Raw genomic sequence first — 26,974 nt, 5'->3', positions numbered from 1 at the left:
TGGAGTTATGGGTTTTTAGCAGAGCTACATTTGAAAGGATACATTTTTGATCTTTTGAAAAGATCACCTGACGAACGGGTCTCAAACATGTTTTCTGACTTGAGAAACAGCATGGCATGAAATGCTTAATGCAGCCAGTGCAGTGAGACAACTCACATAGAGAAAATGACTTTATAATAATCAGGATCAATTAAACACCTTTAATAATGACAGGAAGGGCAATGAGGTTGCCAGGGGATGTCGGAGCAGGTAGGGAGGAAATCGGACCCGCAAGAGAAAGGGTTAAAATATTTTTGAAGGAGTTGTGCAGGCAACTGCTCAAGGTGAGGCAGGAGGTTCTATAGAAACATGAAATAACAGCCAAAGTGCCTGTTGTGGGAAACAAAGAAATGATAAAGGAAACATAGGTCCCAACTGAAGGTCCATAAAGACAACAGCAAATGATAGACTCCGAAATAAACACCACCTGGTACGCAAAGAGATACCGGGAATGGAATAATACACTTGTGAATGGACTACTCGGGAGGCTGGGAATAATGGTAGTGTTGATAGGCATTTGGATTATTATTAGATGGGCTACTAACTGGGCAAGGATTGTGGGGAACGAAGCCCGAGAATGATGGGACCACACAGATAATTTCGAAAGAGTAGAGATGATAAGAATATAAATTAGCTCCTGGATTCCCCAGGACATGTTCGGTCCCCACAGGTAGACATGTATCCCTCATCGGGGGACACTCACAACATGGACAAGTGCTGACACCTGGTGACCACCAGGGCAGTGTGTTTCAATTACAGATATAACCACTAGTGGCGAATGGGAAAGAACCGGACTGCAGTGGATGACGGGCCTGATGCTAATATACGGAGAGGAAGAACAAAGACCCGGTAATGGATGCACAATGGATTAATGAAAGGAGTATTAATATGGACTATATGAACTATGGGGCATTGTACAACATGTTGGATGGTAAGTGTATAACGGCGAGTAAACCTCCTTGACTGCATGGCTCACGGTAAATCCGGGCAAAGGTGCAGTATGTGTACGGTGTTCCACAGATGACCGTGCTAACTGCGTGACCAGACTGAAAGGGGAAGGGATAACTGAGAGCTGTGTCTTTGGAATAGTTTGTGCCCCTCCCATTGGGCAACAGATGATAAGGAAAGTTGAACAGAACATGGATGTGTGTGGGTACATCGAGCCCAGGGGAAGTGTTGTATGACAATGTTAAACATTAGATTGTGCCTGTCCTGGTCAATAACTCAGGGATGCAAATGCCAGGGTATTGTACGGAACAGGCAAGAAATATGTATAGTGTATTAAGTAAGATTGTAATGCAGCAGGCTGCCGATGCCATGGGTGCCACTCGATTTAGAGGCCAGGATCAGCTTTACAGTAGAAAGAGGGGGATAGTTAATGGCGTTGCTAGTGGATTCAATACCGGTGCCTCCATATTAAACTCATTAGATATACAAGGCCTGAATGAAAAGATGGAACACCCTAGAACATAGAACATAGAACATTACAGCACAGTACAGGCCCTTCAGCCCTCGATGTTGCGCCGACCTGTGAAACCATCTGACCGACACTATTCCATTTTCATCCATATGTCTATCCAATGACCACTTAAGTGCCCTGAAAGTTGGCGAGTCTACTACTGTTGCAGGCAGGGCGTCCCACGCCCCTACTACTCTCGGTGTAAAGAAACTACCTTTGACATCTGTCCGATATCTATCACCCCTCAACTTAAAGCTATGTCCCCTCGTGTTTGCCATCACCATCCGAGGAAAAAGGCTCTCACTATCCACCCTGTCCAACCCTCTGATTATCTTATATGTCTCTATTAAGTCACCTCTTCTCCTCCTTAACTCCAACGAAAACAACCTCAGGTCCCTCAGCCTTTCCTCGTGAGACCTTTCCTCCATACCAGGCAACATCCTAGTAAATCTCCTCTGCACCTTTTCAAAAGCTTCCACATCCTTGCCATAAAGCGGTAAACCGAACTGCAAGCAATCCTCCAGGTTCGGCCGCACCAGAGTTTTATACAGCTGCATCATGACCTCGTGGCTTCGAAACTCGATCCCCCTACTAATAAAAGCTAACACACCATATGCCTTCTTAACAGCTCTTTTAACCTGGGTGGCAACTTTCAGGGATTTATGTACCTGGACACCAAGATCTCTCTGTTCATCTACACTACCAAGAATCTTCCCATTAGCCCAGTACTCTGCATTCCTGTTACTCCTTCCGAAGTGAATCACCTCACACTTTTCCGCATTAAACTCCATTTGCCATCTCTCAGCCCAGCTCTGCAGCCTATCTATGTCCCTCTGTAACCTACAACATCCTTCGGTACTATCCACAACTCCACCGACCTTCGTGTCATCCGCAAATTTAGTAACCCACCCTTCTACACCCTCATCCAGGTCATTTATAAAAATGACAAACAGCAGTGGCCGCAAAACAGATCCTTGCGGTACACCACTAGAAACTATACTCCAGGATGAACATTTGCCATCAACCAACACCTTCTTCTTTCAGCGAGCCAATTTCTGATCCAAAGCACTAATTCACCTTCAATCCCATACTTCTGTATTTTCTGCAATAGCCTACCGTGGGGAACTTTATCAAACGCCTTACTGAATTCCATATAGACCACATCCACGGCTTTACCCTCATCCACCTGTTTGGTCACCTTGTCAAAAAAACTCAATAAGGTTTGTGAGGCACGACCTACCCTTCACAAAACCGTGCTGATTATCTCTAATGAACTTATTCTTTTCAAGATGATTATAAATCATATCTCTTATAACCTTTTCCAACATTTTACCCACAAGCGAAGTAAGGCTCACAGGTATATAATTACCAGGGCTGTCTCTACTCCCCTTTCTTGAACAAGGGGACATCTTTTGCTGTCATCCAGTCTTCCGGCACTATTCCTGTCGACAATGACGACATAAAAATCAAGGACAAAGGCTTTGCAATCTCCTCCCTGGCTTCCCAGAGATTCCTGGGATAAATCCCATCTGGCCCAGGGGACTTATCGATATTCATACTTTCCAAAATTGCGAACACCTCCTCCTTGTGAACCTCAATCCCATCGAGCCTAGTAGTCTGTATCTCAGTATTCTCCTCGACAACATTTTCTTTCTCCACTGTAAATACTGACGAAAAATATTCATTTAACACTTCCCCTATCTCCTCCGATTCCACACACAACTTCCCACTACTATCCTTGATTGACCCTAACGTATCTCTAGTCATTCTTTTATTCCTGATATACCTATAGAAAGCCTTAGGGTTTTCTTTGATCCTATCCGGCAATGACTTCTCGTGTCCTCTCCTTGCTCTTCTTATCTCTCCCTTTAGATCCTTCCTGGCTAGCTTGTAACTCTCAAGCGCCCTAACTGAGCCTTCACGTCTCATCCTAACATAAGCCTTCTTCTTCCTCTTGACAAGCTCTTCAACTTCTTTCGTAAACCACGGCTCCCTCGCTCGACAACTTCCTCCCTGCCTGACAGGTACATACTTATCAAGGACACGCAGCAGCTGCTCCTTGAATAAGCTCCACATTTCGATCGTGCCCATCCCCTGCAGTTTCCTTCCCCATCCTAAGCATCCTAAATCTTGCCTAATGGCATCATAATTAACTTTCCCCCAGCTATAATTCTTGCCCTGCTGTATATGCCTGTCCCTGCCCATCGCTATGGTAAACCTAACCGAAGTGTGATCACTATCACCAAAGTGCGCACCAACTTCTAAATCTAACACCTGGCCGGGTTCATTACCCAGTACCAAATCCAATGTGGCATCGCCCCTGGTTGGCCTGTCTACATACTGTGTCAGAAAACCCTCCTGCACACACTGGACAAAAACAGACCCATCTAAAGTACTCGAACTATAGTATTTCCAGTCGATATTTGGAAAGTTAAAGTCTCCCATAACCACTACCCTGTTACTCTCGCTCCTGTCAAGAATCATCTTTGCTATCCTTTCCTCTACATCTCTGGAACTATTTGGAGGTCCATAGAAAACTCCCAACAGGGTGACCTCTCCTCTCCTGTTTCTAACCTTGGCCCAGACTACCTCAGTAGACAAGTCCTCAAACGGTCTTTCTGCCGATTTAATACTTTCCTTGATTAACAATGCCACACACTCCTCTCTTTTACCCTCTTCTCTGTTCTTAGTGAAACATCTAAATCCCGGAACCCGCAACATCCATTCCTGTCCCTGCTCTACCCATGTCTCTGAAATGGCCACAACATCGAGATCCCAGGTACCAACCCATGCTGCAAGCTCACCCTCCTTATTCCGGATGCTCCTTGCGCTGAAGTAGACACATTTTAAACCAAGCTCTTGCTTGCCAGTGCCCTCTTGTGTCCTTATAACCTTATCCCTGACCTCACTACTCTCAACATCCGGCACACTGGAACTACAATTTAGGTTCCCATCCCCCTGCTGAATTCGTTTAAACCCCCCCGAAGAGCATTAGCAAATCTCCCCCCCCCCAGGATATTGGTACCCCTCTGGTTCAGGTGAAGACCATCCTGTTTGTAGAGGTCCCACCTACACCAGAAAGAGCCCCAGTTATCCAGGAAACCAAAACCCTCCCTCCTCCACCATCCCTGCTGCCACGTGTTCAACTCCTCTCTCTCCCTATTCCTCACTTCGCTAGCACGTGGCACGGGCAACAACCCAGAGATAACAACTCTGTTTGTTCTCGCTCGAAGCTTCCACCCTAGCTCCCGGAATTTCTGCCTTAAATCCCCATCTGTCTTCCTACCTATGTCGTTGGTGCGTATGTGTACCACGACTTGGGGCTGCTCCCCCTCCCCCTTAAGGATCCCAAAAACACGATCCAAGACATTACGTACCCTGGCACCTGGGAGGCAACACACCAACCGTGAGTCTCTCTCGTTCCCACAAAACCTCCTATCTGTTCCCCTAACTATGGAGTCCCCAATGACTAATGCTCTGCTCCTCTTACCCCTTCCCTTCTGAGCCACAGGGACAGACTCTGCGCCAGAGACCTGTATCCCATTCCCTACCCCTGGTAAGTCGTCTCCCCCAACAGTATCCAAAACGGTATACCTGTTGTTGAGGGAAAAGGCCACAGGGGATCCCTGCAATGCCTGCTGGTTCCCTCTCCTTCCCCTGACGGTAACCCATCTACCTTCTTCTTTTACCTGAGGTGTGACTGCCTCCCGATAACTCCTCTCAATAATCCCCTCCGCCTCCCGAATGATCCGAAGTTCCTCCAGCTCCAGCTCCAGTTCCCTAACGCGGTCCTCGAGGAGCTGGAGCTGGGTGCACTTCCCGCAGATGCAGTCAGCAGGGACACCCTTGGCGACCCTTAAATCCCACATTCTGCAGGAGGAACATTCAACTGCCTTAACCTCCATTCCCACTGTTCTAAATTCCCAAGTTTTTAACCAATCACACGATAAAACAAGAAGAGAAATAGAAAAATCCTTACCTTATCTACACACAACCGAGTCCTTTTTTTTGGTAAGAGGAGGAGGGCGGGTGGGAGACTCGACAAGAGTAGTGTCTCGGGTTCAGAAGCAGCCCAGATATTTAGGTTTCTACTTACCCAGCAGTCCCTGCTCCACCGAAACTCCCGATGAAATTGACTTCCCAGCTGTTCACTCCTCGCTCGCAATGCCTGTGCTCCTGGAAAAGCTGCACAACGAAAAGGCAAGAGAATTTACACAGCCCAAATATATTGGTTTCTACTTACCCAGCAGTCCCTGCTCCACCGAAACTCCCGATGAAATTGACTTCCCAGCTGTTCACTCCTCGCTTGCAATGCATTTACGGAGTAATGAAGGGACTCTTAAAGAGAGCAGAGAAAAATCAGGACGATCAGACCAATCTGGGAGAAGAGGGCACGGAGATACAAGTCGACGGAATTACGATATTAGAGGCACATGCCAGAACCGTCAACCACCTCATAGATAGAGAACGGGAAGATGCCCCAAAGCTAAGGCAGAGACAGAGTCACGCTTATGGCTTATGGATGGTGGGACAGATACGACACAATCTCGATCAGATCCAAAGGGGGGAGGTGCCCGACTGGATAGACAGTTCATATTTAGCTCGACTGGCAGAGATTCAAGGGAAACTGAAACGCTGAAAGGACTTACCAGAATATATCCAGTGATCCCAGACTGCGAATTGGGCAAAGCTACCGGAGTGGGGGTAGTCCTGTTGATCCCTGTAGTCACACGGGATTCTGGGCCATTTCCCTAAAGGCAATTGGAAAATATTGGAGTTGTACGGGACAACACCTCCCTTCGATACTATCTAACTGAAGCCTCTGCCATACTTAGGAATAACACGGTATATGGAATTTTCCTTATGGGATGTAAGCAGAGGGGAGATATTACAGTATGTCCCCACCTGGTGGGACAGGGAGAATTGGATGAATGTGGGTTTATTGAACTGATGGTTTTGTCGTAGAGATCATACCTGCCCCAAAGCATTTTGCAAGAACAGGCTACGGAGGTAAAGGGAAATGCTGCGTTTCAAGCACAGAAAGTTCCTACCGCTACAATAATCTACAATGCCCTATCCCCTTTCCTAATTTTTGCTTTATGCCTTTACGACCAGTCACTGTGGGGCAAGCCTGAATTATCCAGGTTCGGTGCTGAGGTACCAAGATCATTAACGTCACTGATTATCTCCATGATAACCAACAGGATTACAAGGAACCGGAGTCAGTCCCCATCCCACACCTGGCCGAAGTACGAAGGGAATTAAGGCTCAGTGTGGGCCAATCCATAAAACTCTGACACCAACTGCAGACAAAAATAAAAAAGCTGGAGAAAGGTACGGACAGAGAATTGCAGGACTGGAGTTGATAGGAGAAGATTTGGGATTGGGTGATGAATGTGAATATCCACCCTTGGATTCGGATAATTTCTCATGTGGTAGTCGGAGCACTGCTGATAATGGCCATAACATGGGGCATACTGGCCTGCCGATCATGCAGGCGATATGTGCAGCGAAGGCCTCTGAAAACTAGAGCAAAAGCAAGACAGACAATTTGTCTATCCAGGGGAATAAGTCATTTGGATCACATTAATATGTTATAGTACGACCAGAATTCCTGAAATCACGTGACTGGCCAGCACGTCCGAGGCAGGGAATACCGGGCGAGTTTAAAGGGTTAAAAAACAACAATAATAAATAGTGTCGGTTGGGAAGACTAGGGTTAGTCTCCTACCGAAAGGGGGAATTGTTGTAGGGTATTCCTAAGCGCAGAGGCACCTGCAGTAAATATCATACTGTTTAAATATTATTTGAGTAACCAGCAACATATAATATTAGTGAACAGTGAGGAGGTTGCAAAGCACCATGGGGCTCAATGAACCTGACCACATTCCACAGGAGCTAAGTAATCCAATCTCCAACAGAAGGCTAATTAAAATGAAAAGCAGACACCATTGTGGAATGCTGACAAAGGTGCTTGCCTGTAACAAGGTGAAAACATCATGAGTAGTCTTCTATCTGTGTATGGGCCTGTAACAAAGTGAAGATAACGAGGTAAAAACATCATGAGTAGTCTTCTATCTATGTATGGGCTGGTAACGAGATGAAGATAAGGGGGTATGGAAAACATCATGAGTAATCCCCTATCTGTTTATGGGCCGGTCATGCAGCCCCTCTGCGCCTGGTAACCGCTTCTATTGGCTCTAATATCAATGTATATAATCGATAATCATTGTGATTGGACCATGTCCGGCCGGGATGGGCTGAGTAACTGTTTGAAAATGTCTAAGTATGGATGATTTTCCTTTGTTCAGTGGAGAGGCATCTGGACAGCCCAGTGACCTGCTGCCCGCTGGCATAACTAAATAAACTGTTTGACAGTGGAGCAGACCTGAGTGTAGAGTAATTCTTCTAGATTCATTCCCGCTAGCACTTGTTAGGGGCTTCAAGAGTAATACCAACGTTGGATCACCAGTAAATTTAGTCTTTGACCTTGTCAGTTAGGTTACAGCAGGTAATGTTAGACTAGCTGGACCAGAAGTAATGTTAGCTTCGGGCATGACCAGAAATGTTCACGTCGGCTCCTCATTAGTAATGTTACAGTCGATGAACTGCCAGTAAAAATACAGTAGATTTACAATCAATAAAGGTACAGTAGAGCCACCAGCAGTAATGTTAGTGTATGGTCATCACCAGTAAAGGTAGAGTGAGGACTTGAGCACATTTTGCACTGCATTTTCAGCTGTAATCTTGTCCTTGGGATGAATTAATACTTGCCCTGGACAATCCAGCCGTTCATATAATTTGTTGTTTGCCTTTGCTCCGTGACCTTTTGGTCAGCTATGTGGCCTGGTCCAATCTGCACCTTCTCCTTTGTTATCTCTTGCCCAACCCCCACCTCACTTGTTTATAATCTGTGACTTTTCTAATATTTGTCAGTTCCGAAGAAGGGTCACTGACCCGAAACGTTAACTCTGCTTCTCTTTCCACAGATGCTGCCAGACCTGCTGAGTGAATCCAGCATTTCTTGTTTTTGTTTCAGATTTGCAGCATCCGCAGTGTTTTGCTTTTAGTTCATATAATTTCCTGGTCGTTCATCCATTGAGTGTCTTGTCAATTTTATTTTCTCCAAATTTCTCCAACTTGGGTAAACTTTGCAAACCTCATCAGGGTACCACAGTAATGTTAAATTATGGTCGACTTACGTTCGAATAGAGTCAGCACTAGCAGGGTTACAACAGGATCATCACCAGTAATGGTAGAATGAGGTCATTACCACTAATATTAGCATATAGTCCACACCAGTGAGGTTGTTGTAAAATTAGAGTAGCATTACCAGGTGTAATGTGACAGTAGGTTATGATCACATTGGATAAGAATAGGATCACAGCTAGCCCAGTTAGACTTATTTCAACAACAACAGAGGTATCACCTGGATTAGCAGATGGAGAGCGTGGCCGAGCAGTCTAAGGCGCTGGATTTAGATTCCAGCTTTTTTGCAGGCGTGGGTTCGAGTCCCACCACTGCCCGTGGGACATTTCAAGTTTTTCGAGCATAGTGGTGATGTCACTGAGTTCGTATTTCTGTGGACCAGGCGAGAGATCTGAGGTTTTGGGTACAAATCCCACCATGACAGATGATGAAATTTGAATTCAATGAATCAACATGGAATTAAATATCTGGTTGGGGTGGTGCAGTGGTTAGCACCACCGCCTCACAATTCCAGTGACCTGGGTACTGTCTGTGTTGCTTGGCAGTTGTTTGCAAGTGCTCCCGGTGACGACAAGAGTTTCCGCTGGGTAATCTGGTTTCCTCCCACAGCCAAACACTTGCAGTTTGATAGGTAAATTGGCCATTGTAAATTTCCCCTAGTGTCGGTAGGTTGTAGGAGAATGGTCAGGATGTGGCAGGGAATATGGGATTATTGTAGGATTAGTATAAATGGGTGCTTGTTGGTCAGCACAGACTCGGTGGACCGAAGGGCCTGTTTCACTGCTGTATCTTTCGATGACTCCAGTACAGGCTGAACCACAACAACTTGCATATATTTAAATACTTTAACATAATAAAAAGTCCTAAGGCACTTTACAGAAGTGAAATTAAACAATGTATAGATGGGCTGATAAGATGGGCAGAGCAGTGGCAAATGCAATTTAATCCTAAAAATGGTGAGGTGATATATTTTGGGAAGACTAAAAAGGCAAAGAAATATGCAATGGATGGTAGGACTCCAGGAAGTGTTGAAGGTCAGAGGGACCTTGATGTAATTGTCCATCGATCACTGAAGGCAGCAGCACAGGTAGATAAGGTGGTTAGGAAGGCAAAGAGGATACTTGCCTTTATTAGCCGAGGCACAGAATATAAGAGCAGGGAGGTTATGATGGAGCTGTATAAAATGTTAGTTAGGCCACAGCTGGAGTAAGGTGTACCCATTCTGGTCACCACACTATAGGAAGGATGTGATTGCACTGGAGAGGGTGCAGAGGTGATTCACCAGGATGTTGCCTGGGCTGGAGCATTTCAGCTATGATGAGATACTGGATAGGCTAGGGTTGTTTTCTTTAGAGCAGAGAAGGCTGAGGAGGACCTGATTGAGGTGCACAAAATTATGAGGGGCATTGATAGGATGGATAGGAAGAAACTTGTTTTACCCTTACTGGAGTGCCAATAAGCAGGGGGACATAGATTGAACGTAAGAGACAGATGGTTTAGAGGGATTTGAGGATTTTTTTCACCCAGAGGGTGGTTGGAATCTGGAACGCACTGCCTGAAGTGGTGGCAGAGGTAGGTACCCTCACAACATTTAAGAAATATTTAGATGTGCACATGAAATACCATAGCATACAAGGCTCCGGGCCAAGTGCTGGAAAATGGGATTGGATTAGATCGGTGCTTGATGGCCAGCACAGACTTAATGAGCCAAATGGCCTGTTTCTGTGCTGAATAACTCGATGAGTCTAGACTCTGAAATTAGACACCGAATCACATGGAGCGACATTAGGCTATATTAAAAAGGTAACATTTATGGATGGTCTTCAAAAAGGAAGTGGGAGATATTGAAGGAGGGAATCCCAGAGCTTTGTGCTTTGGCACTGAAGCTACCAATGGTGGAGCAAGTAAAATCGGGAACGTTTAAGAGATCAGAATTGATGGAGCACGGAGATTATTTTTCTGCAATGTGGTGGTGTTGCTGGGCTGAAGAAGCACACAGGGATAGGGAGAGGTGCGGCCACGGAGAAATTTCAATACAAGGATAAGAATTTTAAATCGAGTTGTTGCTTACCTGGGAGAAAATGTCGGTTAGCGAGCATGAGGAGATGGGTCGGTGGAACTTAATGCAAGTAAGTTCATTGGCCGCAGAGTTTTGGATGACATTAAGTTTGCAGGGGGGATAACGTGCAATGCCAGCCAGGAGTGTTTTGGAATAGTTGAGGATTTATGCAACAGATAAATTGATGCAGTGGCAGAGTCGGGCGATGTGTGGTCGTGGGAAAAGGCAGCCTTAGTGATGATGTGGCTGTGTGCCAGAAAGCCCATCTTGGGGTAGAATATTATGTCAGTTTGCGAACAGTCTGCTTCAGCCTCAGACAGTTACCAGAGTAAGGGATGAAGTCAGTGGCAAGAGAATGGAGTTCGCTGTTATACTCCAGAAAGCTTAGAATGGAAGGATAATGCTGGAGCCTATCTTTCCCCCATTTCATCTTTAATGCAGAGTAAAAGCATTACAAACATGTAGCTCCTCAGTCAAGCCGTCCACCAGTCTCAGTAAGTTTCCTCAGTAATCTTATAAATGCTCAATTAAGACCCCAATTGAAACCCTCCACCTGCATATAATTCAACAATTGATGGACAATTAGTGGTTTCGAAGTATAGATCTTGAGTATTGCTGAAAATCGAGTCACATTGTCGAAGATTTTTGTCTTGCATTAACGAGGACAATCCACAAGAATACCAATTTAAGGGACTGCAACGACTTTATATTGTATGAGAAGAGAGTGCTTACTGGTTGGCAAGTTATCTCTGATTGGTAGTGGCATTGCCACGGAGAATGCACCGGTTTACAGTGACTGACAGGTCACAGTCAAGCTTTGTTTGAAATTTAAGGCAAGCAGGTTTGGTCAAGGCATTGATTGAGGAAAGAATCGGCTAATGCCTGTCACTAATTTTGCATAGCTGAAGTAGGCACACTATGTGTACATGCCCTTCCTGTGTGCAAAGAACAGGGCCCTGTGTATAAACGTTAAAGCTTCCAGTCCGCGCAAATGCACCATAGTGCGAGCCATACTGACAATCTTAAATTGGTTGTCTGCATAATTCTTCGCACACTGAGGATTATTTAGCAAATGTTTTCCAAGCCTAGAATCATATCCAATGTTGGACACTGTGTTTTGAGTTTTGAAGCACGAACAGGTTGGGTACAGCCTGGAGCATGTCTGTTGCGAACAGTGGAAGGGACATGTTGTTTGATATGATCAGCCACTGTTTGGGACGTTCGGCCTATATACCTAGCATTACACTGGCATTGAAATTCATAAATCACGTTACTCATGGGTATGATAGTCAGCATGTCTTTTTGACTTAACAGCATTTCACTATTAGTCCCAAGCATCACATGTGTTGCGACTGCATATTGGCAGCGTGAAGCGGCGAACTTCACCAGTTGCTCAAATCTCTGGGATGCATAACCCTTCTAGGTAATCTGAGGTAGACTGGGCACTTTTCAGGGCAGAACATAAAGGCCTGAGGCCTGTTCATATGTTTGCGCGATATACAGTGAGAAACGATACAATCCGCCGAGCCATTGTCACGCAGGATGTCTTTTATTCACACAATTTCACCGTCAAGCTTGCATGCTAAGCAAACGGCTCAGGCCCTATGAATGTCGTTGCCACAAAGGCCAATCTTATAGCACGTGGCACTGTAAGAATCCCAACGCATGCATTGACCGAGAATGTAGGTTTGCGTTAAACCATGGTAGAGAACCCATTAGCAGATTTCACAACTGGGATGTCAAGGAAACAGCTGATTTGTCTGCTCCATTTCAAAGGTGAATTTGAACGCAGGATGGAGCCCATGAAGATGTGTAAACAAATTATTACATGCAGAGTGGATTCTAATATAGCAAATGTATCATCTACATATGGGAAATATGCAAGAGGTGGGAGGTTAAGTGTCATGGCCTCGAAGACACTTTTCTCAAGGACCCAACAAAGATGCTTGTGAGAGCTGGGCCTAGAAGGGATCCCATGGCAACACCATCTATTTGGGCATAAATGGTGTCGTTAAAACTAAACTCAACTGTGCTAGTTACCAAGTTCATAAGTTCAATGAATACCGATTCACGCAATTGTGGTGGGTCTAGATCAACATGATAGAGGGCTGCAGCGCAAGTATCTATGGCTTCCTTAAGTGGTACATTGGTGAATCGGCTAGCAATGTCAAATGAGCACATGAACACGGCATTGCTATCAATATGCAATTCCTGTATGGTCTTCGCAAATATGAAGGAATCCTTCATTGCTTATGTGGAGAACTTGCTCAAAACAAATTGCAACAATTTGGCCTATTTCATGTTATGCAGAACCGGTCACAGTGCTTAGAGGGATGTCACTTTTGTGTGTCTTGGGCAGCCCACATATTCGCGGACACAATGTGCCGGGAGGACGAACCCTGTAATATATATCAGCTAGCAGCTCATTTCTCTTGTACAAGTTCAGCAAGTAATCCATCTTTAGCTTATTTGAAGCAAGGCTGTCCGATCATGTTGAGTGGCAGGTCAAAGGAATACGAATTTGGCCCCATCATTAAGAATGGAATGCATTTTTTTGAGAAAGCCACGCTTGTTTAGGATGATTATTCCCGTATTCCCATCCCTTTGTCAGGTTTACTGATGTGTATGTCTGGGTTGGTTTTAAGGCCTCGCAACACTGTCAGACATTCACATTCCATGTGGAAATCAGACACGATGCTCGGAGTCCCGCAAGTTGCATGTGCTGGATTCAGCATCCTCAGTAGACTCTGGTTAATGGTGGAGAATTTGGAGTAGAGGAGTTCGAACACAGCAAATAGGCCCATTTGATTTGAGATTAAGGCACACAAAAATTGAGACCATGCGCAAGAACAAACTCCTCACTTTCTGAGAATACGTGCTCAGAGAGATTTGTTACTTGCTTAGTGGCATCGCTCATTGTGTTGTCAAACTGCTGCCGCTTCAGTCAGTTTACAGTGCAGACGCATTCACCTAAGAATGAAAACTTCAGTCCATATTTTTTCCAGGTTTATTATTTTTATGTTTTGCTTGCCCTGAAAGCATTTGCAACTATTGGATATTTCATTATCATGCTTAAGTCCAGCACATCAAAGCTTGCATCAGGCCGAATCTGAGTGCACAATCAGTTTAATTGAACAATAAAGCTTTGCAATTACTCAGTCTCCACATTAGATATTTCATCGTCTTTCTGTTATGATCTAACACGATTAACTGGGATGGGAGCTACACTGTCTAAATAGGATTGTCGTATTTAATTTATTCCAGACTTAATCCGCTTAATATCTAACCCGATATATTTAAAGGCCCGACAAGCCGGACTCCCAACCTTAAATTCTCCCCTAATCTCATTAAGAACATATTTATCCAAATCCGTAGTACTGCCCCATCGGAAATCATAAAGATGCATCAAGAAAATGCCTGAAAGTTTCCATTTATGATATCAATAATACATTGCAGGATCTACCTTTATTTGAACACAACCAATTTTCAACAAAACAGATCTCCTCGAGAAATACCACACTCTGGATGCATCATTAAGGCCATTTGTTCAGTTTCCATAATTTTCCGACTGCATCTGCTGCCTGTTTGGGTTGTTTCATTAACAAAGAACAAAGAACAAAGATAATTACAGAACAGGAACATGCCCTTCGGCCCTCCAAGCCTGCGCCGATCCAGATCCTCTCTCTAAACATGTCGCCTATTTTCAAAGGTTCTCAATCTCTTTTCTTCCTGCCCATTCATGTATCTGTCTAGATACATCTTAAAAGACGCCATCGTGGCCGCATCTACCACCTCCGCTTTGAACGCGTTCCAGGCACCCACCACCCTCTGCATAAAGAACTTTCCACGCATATCCCCCCTAAACTTTTCGCCTTTCACTTTGAACTCGTGTCCTCTAGTAATTGAATCCCCCACTCTGGGAAAAAGCCTCTTGCTATCCACCCTGTCTATACCTCTCATGATTTTGTACACCTCAATCAGGTCCCCCCTCAACCTCCGTCTTTCTAATGAAAATAATCCTAATCTACTCAACCTCTCTTCATAGCTAGCGCCCTCCATACCAGGCAACATCCTGGTGAACCTCCTCTGCACCCTCTGCAAAGCATCCACATCGTTTTGGTAATGTGGCGACCAGAAATGTACGCAGTATTCCAAATGTAGCCGAACCAAAGTCCTATACAACTGTAACATGACCAGCCAACTCTTGTACTCAATACCCCGTCCGATGAAGGAAAGCATGCCGTATGCCTTCTTGACCACTCTATTTACCTGCGTTGCCACCTTCAGGGAACAGTGGACCTGAACACCCAAATCTCTCTGGACATCAATTTTCCCCAGGACTTTTCCATTTACTGTATAGTTCACCCTTGAATTGGATCTTCCAAAATGCATCACCTCGCATTTGCCCTGATTGAACTCCATCTGCCATTTCTCTGCCCAACTCTCCAATCTATCTATATTCTGCTGTATTCTCTGACAGTCCCCTTCACTATCTGCTACCCCACCAATCTTAGTGTCGTCTGCAAACTTGCTAATCAGACCACCTATACTTTCCTCCAAATCATTTCTGTCTATCACAAACAACTGTGGTCCCAGCACGGATCCCTGTGGAACACCACTGGTCACACGTCTCCATTTTGAGAAACTCCCTTCTACTGCTACTCTCTGTCTCCTGTTGCCCAGCCAGTTCTTTATCCATCTAGCTAGTACACCTTGGACCCCATGCGCCTTCACGTTCTCCATCAGCCTGCCATGGGGAACCTTAGAAAACGCCTTACTGAAGTCCATGTATATGACATCGACAGCCCTTCCCTCATCAATCAACTTTGTCACTTCCTCAAAGAATTCTATTAAGTTGGTAAGACATGACCTTCCCTGCACAAAACCAAGTTGCCTATCACTGATTAGCCCATTTTCTTCCAAATGGGAATAGATTCTATCACTCAGTATCTTCTCCAGCAGCTTCCCTACCACTGACGTCAGGCTCACCGGTCTATAATTACCTGGATTATCCCTGCTACCCTTCTTAAACAAGGGGACAACATTAGCAAATCTCCAGTCCTCCGGGACCTCACCCGTGTTTAAGGATGCTGCAAAGATATATGTTAAGGCCCCAGCTATTTCCTCTCTCGCTTCCCTCAGTAACCTGGGATAGATCCCATCCGGACCTGGGGACTTGTCCACCTTAATGCCCTTTAGAATACCCAACACTTCCTCCCTCCTTATGCCGACTTGACCTAGTGTAATCAAACATCTGTTCCTAACCTCAACATCCGTCATGTCCCTCTGCTCGGTGAATACCGATGCAAAGTACTCGTTTAGAATCTCACCCATTTTCTCTGAGTCCAAGCATAACATTCCTCCTTTGTCCTTTAGAGGGCCAATCCTCTCTCTAGTTACCCTCTTTCTCTTTATATATGAATAAAAGGCTTTGGGATCTTCTTTAACACTGTTTGCTAAAGATATTTCATGACCCCTTTTAGCCCTCTTAATTCCTCGTTTCAGATTGGTCCTACATTCCCGATATTCTTTCAAAGCTTCGTCTTTCATCAGCCACCTCGACCTTATGTATGCTTCCTTTTTCCTCTTAGCTAGTCTCACAATTTCACCTGTCATCCATGGTTCCCTAATCTTGCCATTTCCATTCTTCATTTTCACAGGAACATGTCTCTCCTGCACGCTAATCAACCTCTCTTTAAAAGCCTCCCACATATCACATGTGGATTTACCTTCAAACAGCTGCTCCCAATCTACATTCCCCAGCTCCTGCCGAATTTTGGTGTAGTTGGCCTTCCCCCAATTTAGCACTCTTCCTTTAGGACCACTCTCGTCTTTGTCCATGAGTATTTTAAAGCTTACGGAATTGTGATCACTATTCCCAAAGTAGTCCCCTACTGAAACTTCAACCACCTGGCCGGGCTCATTCCCGAACACCAGGTCCAGTATTGCCTCTTCCCGAGTTGGACTATTTACATACTGCTCTAGAAAACCCTCCTGGATGCTCCTTCCAAATTCTGCTCCATCTCGACCTCGAACACTAAGTGAATCCCAGTCAATGTTGGGAAAATTAAAATCTCCTATCACCACCACCCTGTTGCTCCTGCATCTTTCCATAATCTGTTTACATATTTTTACCTCTATCTCACGCTCGCTGTTGGGAGGCCTGTAGTACAGCTCCAACATTGTTACCGCACCCTTCCTATTTCTGAGTTCTGTCCATATTGCCTCACTGCTCGAGTCCTCCATAGTGCCCTCCTTCAGCACAGCTGTGATATCCTCTTTGACCAGTAATGCAACTCCTCCACCCCTTTTACCTCCCTCTCTATCCCGCCTGAAGCATCGATATCCTGGGAAATTTAGTTGCCAATCATGCCCTTCCCTCAACCAAGTCTCAGTAATAGCAATAACATCATGCTCCCAGGTACGAATAAAAGCCCTAAGTTCATCTGCCTTACCTACTGCACTTCTTGCATTAAAACAAATGCACCTCAGACCACCAGTCCCTTTATATTCATCATCTGCTCCCTGCCTGCTCTTCCCCTTGGTCACACTGACTTCATTATCTAGTCCCTTACAGGCTTTTGTTGCTACCTCCTTACTGTCAACTGACCTCAATTGGTTCCCATCCCCCTGCCACATTATTTTAAACCCTCCACAACAGCGTTAGCAAAAGCATCCCCAAGGACATTGGTTCCAGTCTGGCCCAGGTGTAGACCGTCCAATTTGTAATAGTCCCACCTCCCCCAGAACCGGTCCCAATGTCCCAAAAATCTGAACCCCTCCTTCCTGCACCATCTCTCAAACCACGCATTCATCCTGACTATTCTTTCATTTTTACTCTGACTATCACGTGGCACTGGTAGCAATCCTGAGATTACTACCTCTGAGGTCCTACTTTTTAACTTGGCTCCTAACTCCCTAAACTCTGCTTGTAGGACCTCATCCCGTTTTTTACCTATATCATTGGTGCCTATGTGCACAACGGCAACTGGCTGTTCACGCTCCCCCTTTAGAATGTTCTGCAGCCGATATGAGACATCCCTGACCCGTGCACCTGGGAGGCAACAAACCATCGGGAGCCTCGTTTTCGACCACAGAACCGCCTATCTACTCCCCTTACAATCGAATCCCCGAAGACTATAGCCCTTCCACTCTTTTTCCCGCCCTTCTGAACAGCAGAGCCAGCGACGGTGCCATGAACCTGGCTACTGCTGCCTTCCCCTGGTGAGCCATCTCCCTCAACAGTATCCAAAATGGTATACCGCAGGGGACTCCTGCGCTGCCTTGCTGCTCTTTCTCTGCCTTTTGGTCACCCATTCCTTTTTTCCCTCAGCAATCCGAATCTGCGGTGTGACCAATTCACTAAACGTGCTGTCCACGACCTCCTCAGCATCGCGCATGCTCCAAAGTGAGTCCAAACGCAGCTCGAGAGCCGTCATGCGGTCTAACAAGAGCTGCAGTTGGACACACTTCCTGCACGTGAAGGAGTCAGAGACTTCAGCCATGTCCCTGAGCTCCCACATTGAGCAAGAGGAGCATGACATGGGTCTGAGATCTCCTGCCATTTTTAATCTTAAGCTTAACTCAGTTAAATGAAAAAGGAACGAAAAGTTTTTACCAATCACGATAAAACCAGAGAAATAGAAAAAGCCTTACCATATAAACACCCCACCTAGTCCTTTTTTTTTGGTTCGAGGAGGAGGGCGGGTGGGAGACACTAAAAGTGTGGTGTCTCGGGTTCAGAAACCGCCCAAATATATAGTGTTTTACTTACCCAGCAGCCCCCTGGCCTCCGCCGAAAACAAAAGGAAATTAAGTTTACTTTCAAACTGACCTTCCCAGCTGCTCACTCGCTCACACTCTGCTCCCGATAAAGCTGCTGCAATGAAACGCTTCTCTCTGAAAAGTATCATCCTCCAGAAATGCAGTTTTTATGTCAATGGATCTACATTCCCATGAATATTTGGCCAAAACAACGAAAAATATTTTTAAGATTACTTTTCAAGCTGTTGGAGAATCCACTCTAACATCAGAATCACCTAGCTGCTCTTCAAAACCCCTCATAACTAGCTTTGTTTTAGTCTTATAAGTTCCATCGGGAATCACTTTTTCAGTGAGACAACCAAGGCGTGGATAATGCACTGTCAGGTCATTCCAATTACTCTTCAGGTCACAGCATTTTATTAAAGTTTCCCACCTACCAGAACGTAGCCAAATTAAACAATTTACTAACCCCCAGAATAAAACACACCAAACCAGGCATGTTTAAACATCGACAAATTAATTGTTTATTAGCAAACTAAATTTGAAACAATACTGAAAAGATTTTATAACTTTTTATTCCTCCTTACCCTCATGCATCCACACATTCAAAAACCAATGGTTAACCGGTTTTAACAATGATGTTTTAAATTACAGCTGTTTCTTAGAAATAATTTGAAAAACTGGGCTGTAACTCTTGGTTTAATTTTCTGGAGTGGTGAGGTGCACCAGAGTCGAATAGTCAGATGCCACTCAAAGTCTCCAGTCGAGTTTCATGAACAGTCTGTAATGGATTCTTTAATCTCTGAAAAGTAGAAACAGTAGAAACTTTACTGAGTTTCGAGAACTTCCAGAAACACAAAAGACAACAGAAAGTCACTCCTGAGGCAGAGACCTCTCAGAGACTGAAAGTAAAAAGGAATTTGCCACCTCCAATATGCAAAGATTCGTTTCCAGGGGTATTTTTCCCTTTAGGTGAAACACAGCCTGTAGGCCAATGTAGGTTTTCTGCTGAGAGATGGGCAAATCCTTCCTTCTGGTCTGCCACATCAAACCCATTCCAGCCAGTCATGGCACACAGTCAAACTGATACAATAAAGCATGTGATTTATCTATCTTGCTGTTGCTTCGGAACAGGCTTGCAGCTCGTCCACACAATTTCCAGAGACTATGTAAGCAGCACTCAGCTTTAAAGGCACCCTTAGAGAAAAAAAAACACTTCCATGACACAGTACAAATCCATATTTATGACAAGGCTGGCTGTGCCCTATCTGGTACCTTAGAATAAACTCCAAATTCTCTCCAACTCCATAATTCCTTATGTTTTTCTTCTCTTACTAATTTATCCTGATGTTTATTGGCAGCCACTAAAACCTCACTGTCATGAAGACTTCTGCTTCTCGTTCCATTCCGAGACTACTCTCCAGCCATTGTTGCATTGTGGAATCTGATCAAATGACAGCCTCTACCTGCACTTTGATATCTTTTGGGACGTTTGCTAGAAGACCTCCCTTGCATATTATCAGAGGCTCTTTCACCAGTACGTGATTGCTTCCTTATACAAGAGTCATGTCCAGACCCACTATTGGGACTGGCACTGCACTTTCTTACACTCAGCTCTTTCACCCCATTCTTCGTCATCGTCTTGAACATTCAACCAATATTTAAACTTGCCTGTAGATTTTCCTACACGTTTCACAGTTGTTGCATCCCTCCATTTATTAGACCCCTCTGGAATATATGTCACCGATGAACCTACTCGGGGCAATTGGTCTTTGGATGTGATAGTTATTTAATGAGCATCGTGGTCGCTCACATTACTATTCCACGACCTGATCTACTGTATTCTGCCTCTCACAGCCTTCATCACAAAACACATGAGTATTTAAGGTACACGGTGCATCGGTTCCCTCCATCAACTGCTCAGATTCTGAGATTTTGTAATCAACACCGATCAGTTGCGAGGAATGAACAGTAACAGATTGATTTCCATGCTTGATAACAACACGACTGATCACCTTACCAGAACCCTGACATTACCTATGACACTCTCTTTCATAATATGCCAAATCTCCTGAATTAATTTCCACTTCAGATGGCCTTGTACGATGACTCAGAGTTCTCCGAATTTTCTCAGACCTCAGACTTGATGAAAGCCCATCTCCCTGCACGTAAAACATTCAAACGTGCAGAAAAAATGGAACTGCTTGCAGTGTCTTCCAGAGCAGGGGGACTCTTGCACAGTACAGAAGACAATTGGGATTTTGCCCATAGACCATGTGATAGGGACTATATGCAGCAACTGCCCATGCCAGGATGGTTGCCAAGTTGCAGTTTGTCTGGTCAACTGAGATTTTCTGCAGCATTTCATCAATCACTGCACGATAGGGGCCTACTCACATCGGGAACAAAAGAACCCGACCCAGACCTGACCGAACCACAGCAGAACCGAACCTGACCCGGCCCGAATCGCTCCGAATTTGCCCCGACCCTGACCCGTTCCAACACCGCCCTGACTCGACCCGACCCGACCATCCCTTTGCTTACCGTCCTGACACCAAATCTGCAAGAAGCTGCAGTGCATTCATGATGCACTAGGAACTTCACTCGCTCACTGCACAGACTTAGTTTCGTCCCAGACTCCCAGCTCAGCTGAGTTTTTTAATTTCAATACTTACCAGCAAAGCACTTACCGTTTGTGTCCAGCCTGATCCGATCCGATTCGACCTGGACTCGGCCCGACCCAAACCCAGCCCGAAAGCCGTATCCTGAAGATGTGCCGGACCCGACCCGAACCTGACATATGTTGTCAGGTCCCGTCCGGTTTCGGTCGGGTCGCCGTCCTCTGCTGCATGATTCCTTTAAGACTGCCCATTGCTGAAAGAACTTTCAGCTGCAGCATTCATAACCGTAATGTCCATATTTTCTGACATATCCCTGAACTCGTCATTGGAAAATTCACCTCCATTATTTGTCAGAAACGTAGCTGGTGTCCCAAGTCCATTTCCCTTCCATTTCTCCATAATTTTTATCTGCAATCACCCTTTTGTCCTTACTGAGTCTAGTTGCTAGGTCTATAAAATGTAGAATGAAAATCTTCTTGTCTTTGTCCCATACCTTTAAATCCATGGCAACTACTTTGTTAAATTTACGGACTGATGCAAGGAAGACAATCGGATGTGACGGTGTCCACCGATACTTTTTTCTACGAATTTCACACTTTTCACTAATCTCCTCTATTATCCTCGTATACTCTTCATCAATCACACCGGCACCATTTAGCAGAGTGTTTAATCTCTGACAAGAAAGGTGAGAAAATTGTCTCCACAACTAATTTTAAGACAAGTTGTTTTTTAACTCTCCGATTCTTCACACCTGATGTCATTACTACTTGTCTAACACTCCGAAAAGACATCAGCTTTTGTTAAGGGGACACAATAATGCTCTGAATGGGTAAACTGCAAATTCAACTACTTTAAAAAAAATTGCCTTATCATGCTCCAACTCAAGTTTCAGTTGTGCATTTTTCGTTGAAGGTTTATTCAACAGTAAAGCTATCTCACTAGAGATTGCATCAGTACTGATAAAGTGGCTTACCTCAGCTATTTTACATGGAATTACTAATCTCTTCAGTGACTTCAATGTGTTGGAATCACCAAACCTAAAGCTGGTTGCAATTTTATATTCCTTAAACTTGCAACAACCCTCACTACTAATGAATCCAAATAATATTGTAACCAATCATCGCTACATACGAATATAAAAGCAAAATACTGCGGTTGCTGGAATTCTGAAATAAAAACTAGAAATGCTGGAACCACTCAGCAGGTCTGGCAGTATCTGCGGAAAGAGAAGCAGAGTTAACGTTTCGGGTCAGTGATGCATCTTCGGAACTCGTTTGGAACTCTGAAGAAGGTTCACTGACCCGAAACGTTAACTCTGCTTCTCTTTCCACAGATACTGCCAGCGCTGCATACTGTCGACGTGCAAGCACTGTCTAATGCAGCACAGTTGAACAAATCCACAACTAACACATAAATCACAGGACTAAAACTCCTTCTGACTAGTACAATTCCTTCAAATTCATCATCATCTTCCTCTGTTACACCTGAATTCTCATTGCCATGTGCTGTTTCGAGGACTTTGGTCAGTTCCTTGCATAATGATTCTTTGAGTCATATCTGAAGCACTAATAACTGTTCCTTTGGCATTCCTAGGATTCGTTGACCTATGATTGCTGTTCCAATTCTGCTTTTCGCTGTAATATCCAGACCTTCTGAAAGGTGCTTTCATCCTCATTCCTCCTGTCTTCAACTCTTCCATTGTATTTATGCCTGCTTCCAGTATCTGGACCATTTCGAAATCAAGTAAACATTGAGTCCTCCGATCTTTGTGTCAACGCAGAATACAATGTTTATTCTTCCAGGGCTGTGATAAAAGATTGTTACCCCAGGAACAACTTTAAAGCAGCAGGCATTTGATGCAACAGGGAATCTTTTACCCAGAACTGAACCCCAGTTAGAAGAAGGAGCCTTCCCATGTGTGACACCCTAAAAAACCTAGCAATTAAAATGTTAGCACTGAACCAAGGATCTCCAAATTTAATTTCCTCAATCTTCTATGCAGTCTGTTAACTTTCATGGTATAACCACCTGTTTTCCAAAATCTATCAAAGTCTGGCCATGCTTCAGATGCATTCAATAAGTCTTAACTCTTGCAAATTTCATCCAAACATTCTAACAGAAAATCCAACCCTGCATCAGTATCCAACTGATGACCACCCACTTCACAAAACACTTCACTTCTAATTTTACTTTTCGTAGGAAGTGACAACGCCAAAGCCATACATTGTTTCCTCTTTGGTAGGGACGTAACCTGCCTCCACATCTCCACTTCATACTTCCACTGGTCATGTGGTTCAGAGTCCGAAAACATCAGTGGGTAATCACTCCCTGACAATTTACACTTGTGATCTGCCATATCTTCCACAATAGCTTGTGAGATTGTAGTTTTCTATGTGAAAAACAATCTTAGTTTCCAACCTTCAGCTTCAGGCAACCATCCTCAGCTACTATGTTAAACTCCAGAAAGCTTGGTGTGGAAGTACAATGCTAGAGCCTATCTTTACTCAAATTCACATTTACTGTCCAAAGTAAAAGGATTACCAACGTATAGATCCTCACTCAAATCCTCCACTAGACTCAGTAAGTGTCTTCATATGAGTGCTCAAGTAAGACACCAATTAACACGCCCAACTGCGTATATTTAAACGATTGATACACAGTTAATAGATTAACATTCATGACATTGACCAAAGGCAATTGCTTCCGACTTCCGAATATTGTGTTACCTGAAATTTCTGCTCCTTTAGGACTTGATGTAGGACTAGCAGTCTGACACTTTAGAGGCAATGGAGAGGCCAAGAGAAATAAAGATGATGTAGGGTTCTGCATCTTCAGCGTCCATGTGGAAACTGATGCCCTGTTTTGAATGGCAGCGGGCAGATGAGAAATATTGGGGGCCGAGGGTAGATGTGTGGAGGACTGCAGATGTATCAATATGGGAGCAGGAATATAACTCACTGCAGGCAATTCTGTGGCTACGACAAGGCTAATGGAGTCCTACGCAGCCGGACGATAGTGGAGCAGTGTTAAAGCAGAATTGTGTGGTCAATCTGTCAAAGGCTGCAGTACATTGAGGTGGAGGAAGTGGGATAGTTTAGCAGTAATGTCGGGTGCTCACAAACATTTTTAGTGTTGGATTCCTCCCAATAATGTTAGAGTCGAGTTCAGAGCAAGTGTCAGAGTAGAATTACTGCAAATAATGTTATAGAACGGTCACCACTTGCAATGTTAGAATAGGGTCACCACGAGTAAAGTTGGAGTAGAATCGCTGGTATTAATTTTAGCACGCAGTGGCCACCAGTATGTTAGAATAGTGCCACCAACAAAATATTACATCGGCAACGTTAGAATATGATTATTAAAATGCTGTTAAAGCAAGATCAGAACCAAGAATGTAAGTATATAGTTACCACCAGTAACGCTGGAAGGCGTTCAGCACCAGCAATAGTTGAGAGATGGCATCTCCACTAACGCCAGTGTACAGTCCTCATCAATAATTTCTAAAGTAGGGTTACAACTAGCAATGTTAGAATAGGTCATCACTTATAATGTTCGAGTAGGGTTAACATGAATAATGTTGGATTAACATTAACACCTATATTTTATAATATAGTTCCCGCCATTCGTGCTGGAGTCACAGCCCGTAATGTTAGAACAGCATTAACAGCAGAAATGTTGGAATATGGCTAGTACTGTAAATGTTAGAGTCGGATTATCACCACTAATATTCTCATCGTGTCATCACTAGGTATGATCAGAGCACACAACAAAATTAAGTTAAATAATTGCAATATATAACTAAATTAAATTATGCAATGGATGAGTGAAGATTTCACCACAATAATACAAGGCCCCAAGAATCTAACACGGTGTCCAGGAAGAATGTTCCACTCAGCGTTCATGACGGCATGCGCAGAAATGTTTCCTCTGGGAAAACTTTCCGATCCTTAATGTTGTTTGACCACGTTTCATGAACTAGGCTGGACAATTCCCCCATTGGCGGCCCGGGCGCTCTAAAGGGGGAAATCACCCCTTGTTTTTTAAGTGACTGTAACTAACACCAATTATTGTGCAATCTCATTGTCTCACCGCGATATGAATTCGTCTACAAAGGTGCAGCATTTACGGATCCTCGGGAAATTCCATTCAGAACCAGAAAGCTGACAGAACCTCTCATATTCTTTAAAAAAATTATTCAGCCATTAATTCTACAAATAAAGGATATTTACTATCATGTTCTCGCAGTTTTTGGTGATCCTGGTATGTCAGTGCGCTCAGTTGTCTATCAGCCTGTACCCATCTCACTGCCAATAATTATGTGACAGATTACAAGAATTTCCTCATCGCAGTCATTTATTTACTGGGATAATCTGATGGATATCAGTGGGAATCCTGCTGGTCCATGCAATCGGTGGGGCGTGCTTCTGCTCGCTAGCTTGTGGGGATACGGAGCTGACGTTCACTCCCCATGCCGATGGAGGGCCAGGATGATTCCCCTCCCCTCAGCCCCAACAGTTCACAGATCACAATAAATGTGTTGCTTAATGTACACAGTAATCATCTCAAACTTGAACCGCACAGGTTTATCCCGAATCCAGTCTCAATCCAGTATCAGAGCGACAGCTATTGAAATGAAATCGGGACAGATGTATGAAAGACTACTGATCCGATGTTCCTGGTTTTACACGATTTCCCGAAGTCAGAATTCCGGTTGATTGAGACATCAGTGCTTGTCTGTCGGTGCTGATGTTGGTAACTCACCGTTACCATTCCCCAGACTGAATCCGAGTGACCCTCCCCTCAGAGAGATCCACAGATACAGGTCCGAAGGAAATCCATTATTTTACTGTTCGCTGTATTGGGTTCTTTTATATTGCGGTGGCTAACATTTTTAAAATTTATTCAGGGATGTGGGCGTCGCTGGCCAGGCCAGCAATTATTACCCATTCCTAATTTCCCTTGAGAACGTGGTGGTGAGCTGCCTTCTTGAACCGCTGCAGTCCATTTGGGGTAGGTGCACCAACAGTGCTGTTAGGAAGGGAGTTCCAGGCATTTGATCCAGCGACAGTGAAGAAATGGTGATATAGTTCCAAGTCAGGATGGTGTGTGACTTGGAGGGGAACTTGCAGGTAATGGTGCTCCCATGCATTTGCTGCCCTTGTCCTTCGAGCTGGTAGAGGTCGCGGATTTGGAAGGTGCTGTCTAAGGAGCCTTGTTGCATTTCCGCAGTGCATCCTGTCGATGGCACACATGACAGATGGTATATCTGTCGTTAGTAACTTAGTAAATGGCATGGTTATTCGTATCGGGCCCGATTATTTAGATTCGGCATACATTGCCTCTGAAACCGGATCTCTGCTCATGCTTTTGAGTTCCTGTACAAACACGTGTATTTATGCAGCAACCCAAACTAAATTCAGGGAAGAACTAAAAAAGATAGTGAAATCTCCTTGGACAATTATTCTGATAATGGTTAAAAATTTGCAAAACGAAGCCAAAGTTCATTGTCCTAACTATCGTTCAATTTCAGCCTGCATTCCACTTTGCAATATCTTACTGCTCTGAAGGAAATGATTGTTGCTTTGAAAATTAACCTTTTTCCCATGTGTTTGATGTCTATTGATTTTCGCTGGTGATTATAATCATTTCCTGCTGAAACGGCACACTTCCCGTTCAAGGTACAAAGAGAACGATCATCGTTGACTGTCAGCAGTAGAGGAGAATCTTTGTCTTACCAGCCTTACACCGCAGGTTCTGGAAAGAGAAGCGCCTGTTTAATAATTTCGTGCACAAATAATGTGATATAATCTGTAAATTCAACGG

This window comes from Heterodontus francisci, chromosome 28, assembly GCF_036365525.1.
Source record: "Heterodontus francisci isolate sHetFra1 chromosome 28, sHetFra1.hap1, whole genome shotgun sequence".
Lineage (NCBI taxonomy): Eukaryota > Metazoa > Chordata > Chondrichthyes > Heterodontiformes > Heterodontidae > Heterodontus > Heterodontus francisci.
This window is presented reverse-complemented; position numbering follows the sequence as displayed.